General features: G+C 45.8%; 1 pseudogene; it reads left to right on the top strand.

The window, feature by feature from the left end:
* Window positions 1–249: 249 nt before the first annotated feature.
* LOC126250574 (5S ribosomal RNA) lies at window positions 250–367 on the top strand (annotated as a pseudogene).
* The last annotated feature ends 5468 nt before the right edge of the window (window positions 368–5835 follow it).

Here is a 5835-nt window from a genome sequence, read left to right as displayed (position 1 = left end):
CGTAGGGCATTCTGCGACCACCTTTTCGGAACGAAACAACGCAAACTCCCAAGACTTCGGCTCTGTATGCACTAACTTTGAAGGGCAGAGGTTACTGGTCCGGGGCGACAGTCTAACAACGTTTGTGCACACATTAATGCATGACTGTGTCTGTTTGGTGCCACTAGCAAGATATCCTGCACCACTAGTCGGACATACTTCCGCAAGGACTCCCATGCTACTAGGTATGTCTGTACCAGATAGCACACCGCCAAGGGTCTTGTCACAGTGGTAACACCGGTTCCCGTCAGATCACCGTAGTTAAGCGCTGTTGGGTTGGGCTAGCACTTGGATGGGTGACCATCCGGTCTGCCGAGCGCTGTTGGCAAGCGGGGTGCACTCAGCCCTTGTGAGGCAAACTGAGGAGCGACTTGATTGAGGAGTAGCGGCTCCGGTCTCGTACACTGACATACGGCCGGGAGAGCGGTGTGCTGACCACATCCCCCCCCCCCCCACCCATATCCGCATCGAGTGACGCCTGTGGCCTGAGGATGACACGACGGCCGGTCGGTGCCGTTGGGCCTTCATGGTCTGTTCGGACGGAGTTTAGTTTAGTTTTAGACAGCACACCAAACAGCAGTCTCTACAAGTTAGTGATATTTGTACGCTAATTTCCAAGTGAGTCCTTCTCTGCTGGCTTTTAAGAGTAGACAAGCGATAGTACATAGTCAAGTACCCCACCCTTTCCGGTTTAATAAGTCCCAAAGGCGCTGGCACACAGTCTTGATTTCTTTCAAACACATCAACAATCGTTCCAGTGCTATTAGAACTGGAGTAAGGTGCCCATGCGTGGCATGCATCAGTGCTTCCTGCAACTCCACAGTTACAAGACGAGCATCTGTCAAACTGTCAGCAAGATTGCATAGCAATGTGGTGATCATTAACTGTGCATCAATATTGTTCAAGCGGTCACCATTAATGTGCATGTCCCAATTGGTAGTTTCGGCAGATGACCTAACATGCAACATTAAAGCAGGTGCCAACTCACGAAGCTGCCGAGTGTTTTTCACCACATCGCTTTCCAAACTGGTGAGCTGCGTTGTGTTCAAATTCACTGCCTCCTTTTTGCTTTCTGCCTCCTTTTCCACTTCCTGTAATGTCTTATTGACGCAAGCTATGTCATACACATTGTCTGTATCAAACATTCTCTTTAGGTTCATACCACCTGCGACCATCCTCTTTTCCATCTAACCAACAGGATCAACTGCGAAGTCTGTCATAACTGCATGTGTAGCTTTGAAAACTTCGTTCGTAACAGACGATACTCTCCGTGTGTACCGTAATACCTTGACTGATTACTCATCCTGTTGCGCAATTTCTCAGACGTTCCCAACTGCCCAAATGTTGCAATTTATGCTTAATGTCCACTGGTGATCCGACATAATCACATTCGTCTGCTTGGAAAACATGACACCTCCTGACACAGACGATACCTTAACTGCTTTGGCCACATACCTGTAGTACAATAGGCCTAACACGATAAGACTCTGTGCTCCATCCTTCCTCTATGAACCGAATGGGCTCCCAGATGCTGCTTCAATCTTCTCCTGTCCTAGAGTAGGAACGAGCGTTCTGCGGGGAAAAAAAATCATGTCAGTCCCACATCCCGGCTCTAGGTCTTAGTATCTACTGATGATTCCCCATATTACTCCGTTTCCTTTGCTTTACTTTTTCTTTCTTCTCCTCCTCATCCACCGTTCTCCCCCCCCCCCCCCTGCAACTTCCCATCCCTTCTATGGAAACTGGGATCACATAAGGCAAATTATCCATATCCTCCTTTAACGGCCGAATTCGGCTTACATGGACAGTCGAAGGGCGAGTGGTGAGCTGCAGTTTAACGATAACCGGCGACACCATCTCTATTGCCTGGTAAGGGCCAGTATACTGCGGCACCTAATGATTCGATAACGTAATACACTGACCCACATGATACTTAGGTAGCATTGCTTTTACATCAAGCGCTCTTTCCTGTTTCTCTAAATATTACGGCGTAGAGTCAAGCACCATCACGCCACTCGGGAACGAAAGAGAGGGGACAGCTGTGAGAAGTCAGCCAATAGCACAATGACTGACCCCTCTCCAGGACGACAACGCAACAGCAGTGGCCCCTATGTGTGAAGAGGACATAACGGACTGGTAATGGCCCAGTTCAATAGCAGCTTCAAGATTAGCTACTTCGATAGCAGCATCAATTCTAGTCACTTTGCCTGTACTCTCTACATAGCACAGACTTGGGATTGTTTAGGCTGAAGAAGACTGAGTATTTTGTTGGTCGCTCTTTGCTTGCGACACATCTGAGTAATTGCCAAAGTTAAGTATTGTAATTTTCTTATTGTAATAAAACTCATTAATACGACTTGTTTGATTGTATAGCGAACCGAGTATGCAGGCTTCATAGACACTACACTAAAGCCTTCATATCATTTTTTGTACTTGCCGCCAGATAAGTTTCACTCTCCTAGCGAAATTCTTTCCTGAAGAGATGTCTCCTTGTGGCGGGGCTTGCAAAACTCAAAGGGCGACGACAAATTGCGCCCAAAAATTAGTTCATCCTGTCTGATCACCTGCATCCATTCATGTCCATTCTGCATTCCGACAGATTTGGGCAATTGCAGCAGGACAGTGCAACATCCCACACGTCCAGAAGAGCTACAGAGTGGCTCCAGGAACCCTCTTCTGAGTATAAAGACTCCCGCTGGCCAACAAACTTCCCAGACATGAACATTATTGAGCTTATCTGGTATGCCTTGCAACGTGCTGTTCAGAAGAGATCTCCATCCCGTCGTACTCTTGAGGATGTATGGGCAGCCCTGCAGGATTCATGGTGTCAGTTCCCTCCAACACTACTTCGGACATTAGTCGAGTCCATGCCACATCGTGTTGCGGCACTTCTGCGTGCTCACGGGGGCCCTACGCGATATTAGGCAGGTGTAACGGTTTCTTCGTCTCTTCAGAGTTTCTTAAGAGTATAGTTTTCCATCTCAGTAACAAACAAAAATAGTTACAGAGAATAATTTTTTAAGATGTGTTGAATTTTAGTTGACGCTGGTTAATTCAGCCGTGAGCTAAGTAAAAGTTGCCGCCTGCCTCAGGGGCAGAGAGAAAACTGTCACGGCCACGGCAGAGTTATGGGATGTGAGAAAGGGAATGTTGTATTGTTCGTCTTCCGTTACTGACAGTTCACGAGCGTGCGTGACTCCTATCGACCAGCTACTATTGCGCAAATTTTGAGAGGGACGTAACACGGATTCGTGAATGTTCGTTAGAGAGGCGGTTATCTTCAAATGTGGCACTTATTTGTAGCAAGTAACATTAAATTCATTAAGGCTGTTCTAATACAATGCAGCGAGTAGAAGAAAACTGATATTTCATTTATCAAACTTTATATGGACAAATACTATTATTAACCCAAGTAATTCATAAACATGGTGAAACCAACAACTCTTCACCACCCAACTATAGTGTCACAGCTGTTAGACTGCACAGGTTGGCAGCAGTCTGAAATAGACTACAATGAACACGAAGTGTTCCGAATGGTACTGACATTTAGCAATCAATACTTGGTGGCTGCCAGCCAACTTCCCGCGTGTCTGTTGTAGAATAATACTATCAATGACAAAAGTAACATAATTATAGAAGAGCAGTTTCCGAGCGTTCTTCAAATTACAGAGACCTGCGAGGCCGAAGTTTTATTTGAAGTTTCCTCGATGTGGTTACCACCGCGCAAATGGCTGATCACGGACAGAGAATTTCACCCAACGTATTGTAAATGTTAACTGTAACTACAGTTCGATTAATATTATATTGCACTTGATAGTTAAGAGTACCTGTCGGCTGTATCTGACAGTGCCAGTCATATCTTGCAATGGAGCGTACGAACTCTGCACTGTTGCCATCTGCTCGATATGCGCTCTGTTACCTGGTGCGCCCTTACAGGTGACAACGCTGTGCGTTCCTTTCGTTATCTGGCAGGAACAAAGTAATTTTAATCGCACTATAATGAGAATACTGTCTCACATGATAGTGTAATATTCGGTATTTATAAGATACAATATTGATTGTGTACATTCGAATAGCTGCAAATATGGACGAGAAAGTAAAAAAAGTACATCACAAAACACATTATACTTAGCTTTACCGACGAAGAATAAATACAATATGCAGTTGTTGGTTGTACCTGACTCCGTCCTCGAATCAAAAATATGATGAAGAAATTATAGTAGGGGTGCTAGAAGTTGGCCGATCACCTCAGGGACAAAGGAGGGTGCAGGGGCAGTTATACTGTATTTGTCGTTGCAGGTTGAGAGGGCTTCATAGCGGGAAGGTTTTCTTGTTTCTCTTCCAAAGCTGACGACTCATGGGCATGTGTGCCTCATAGCGATCTGCTGCTACGGTACGAATTTCAAACAAAAGTAATGTGGATTCGTGAGTGAACATTCTAGAGACGGTGATCTTCAAACATGGTACATATTTGTAGCAAAAAATATCAAATTAAATTTAATGAATTTAAATTTAAGTACAGTTACTGTTATTAATCAGTTAATCATCCGCTCACACAGACGACACACAAGACTTCATCAACCAATTACAGTGCCATAACTTTAAGGTCGCTGAGGATGGCAGCAATCTGACGCAGAGAACACGGACACGTATTGTTCCTAATGGTGCCGACTTTTAACGACCAGTACTTGGGGACCAGCGCCCAACTGATTGCGCCCTTAGTATGGCTAGTCTATTGGGTGCTCACAACGTACTAAGTTATGTAGGTTACCGATCAATAAGAAGATCGATACATTTGTGGTCCTAGGTGCCACTGAACAATGTCAGCATTGGCTCTTGAGCAAAAAAGTTTGACGATTACTGTTACGTGCATAATGGGGAACCGGCACATGTTGCTGTTGATGTAAGACGACGTCAAACGCGCCAATACGTCCAAGATGCATAGGTCAAATAGAGCCTGTACTTCGGGCTCCAACATCCCCTGATCTCAATAGATAAAAATTACTAAAGGTGCTAACAATCCCATTCTCCGCTCAGGGACTGGGTGTTGTGTTGTCCTAATCATCATCATTTCATCCCCATCGACGCGCAAGTCGCCGAAGTGGCGTCAAATCGAAAGACTTGCACCAGGCGAGCTGTCTACCCGACGGGAGGCCCTCGTCACACGCCATTATTATTATTATTATTATTATTATTATTATTAGCATCTTATACAGCTGCGGAGGATCGAATGATTAGAGCGATTAAGTTAGTTCAAGGTAAGAGTTTTACAACAATGAAGTTAGTTAAAATGTGAAGGAATACTGGGAGCCGGAAGTCGTATGTGTGTTACACTCTGAGCAACATAAGGATCAGGTGGATAAATTACAGGAAGAGGTAAATGAGCTGAGTGCGGCGGAGAGAGAACAGTCACATCCCAACCCACGCATCCTGGGTAACACTACTGCAGGACTGGTTACCCCGTTTTTACGGAAACAGGGGGAAGATGTTTTTACCTTCTTTGAAAATTTGGCTACAACCGCCAAAATGGAGAGAAGGAGTAAGGAAAAATTTTACGTGTTGCTAGAATGAAGTTAACGGGAGACCCGCCAGGTTAGCCGAGCGCGCTAACGCGCTGCTTCCTGGATTCGGGTACGCGCGCCGGCCCCGTATCGAATCCGCCCTGGGAATTAACGACGAGGGCCGGTGTGCCGGCCAGCCTGGATGTGGTTTTTAGGCGGTTTTCCACATATCCCTAGGTGAATACCGGGCTGGTCCCCACGTCCCGCTTCAGTTACACGGCTCGCAGACATCTGA

The sequence above is a fragment of the Schistocerca nitens genome, chromosome 3, assembly GCF_023898315.1.
Source record: "Schistocerca nitens isolate TAMUIC-IGC-003100 chromosome 3, iqSchNite1.1, whole genome shotgun sequence".
Classification (NCBI taxonomy): Eukaryota; Metazoa; Arthropoda; class Insecta; order Orthoptera; family Acrididae; genus Schistocerca; species Schistocerca nitens.
The sequence above is the reverse complement of the archived record's forward strand: the minus strand, read 5'-3'. Positions and strand labels throughout refer to the sequence as shown.